Source organism: Capsella rubella, unplaced genomic scaffold (genome assembly GCF_000375325.1).
Source record: "Capsella rubella cultivar Monte Gargano unplaced genomic scaffold, Caprub1_0 scaffold_184, whole genome shotgun sequence".
Lineage (NCBI taxonomy): Eukaryota > Viridiplantae > Streptophyta > Magnoliopsida > Brassicales > Brassicaceae > Capsella > Capsella rubella.
Genome location: NW_006238744.1, coordinates 4,946 through 5,289, shown reverse-complemented (window position 1 = coordinate 5,289; position 344 = coordinate 4,946). Strand labels below are relative to the sequence as shown.

Sequence of the window (344 nt, the reverse complement as noted above, 5' to 3'; positions counted from 1 at the left end):
AATTGGAACGTTTGTGGGCGGGTTAAATCCGGTGATTGCTGATAGCGTGAGGATGTTTCGGCCAAAATCTCTCAAAGAGGTACTTAACCTTGCTCGTATGAAAGATGAGCAGATGCAAAGGCAGAAGAAAAAGAATTCGTACAATATACCTCAGCGACCACTACCGAGCAATGCATTGAGTAAAATCAGCTGGTCTAAGGAAACGGCACTGTCGCCACCTGAAGACGATACACCACGGCCTCCACGGAAGTTAAGTTGGGAGGAGATGAAGAAGAAGCGAAGCTTGGGGCTGTGTTTTAGTTGTGATGAGAAGTACATTCCCGGCCATAAGTGTAGAAATCCGC

The 344-nt window shown here is 46.8% G+C and overlaps 1 protein-coding gene across 1 annotated transcript in view; it reads left to right on the top strand.

The window, feature by feature from the left end:
- LOC111830088 overlaps window positions 1–344 on the top strand; it is a 3,959-nt gene that overhangs the window by 623 nt on the left and 2,992 nt on the right. The window lies entirely within an intron of this gene.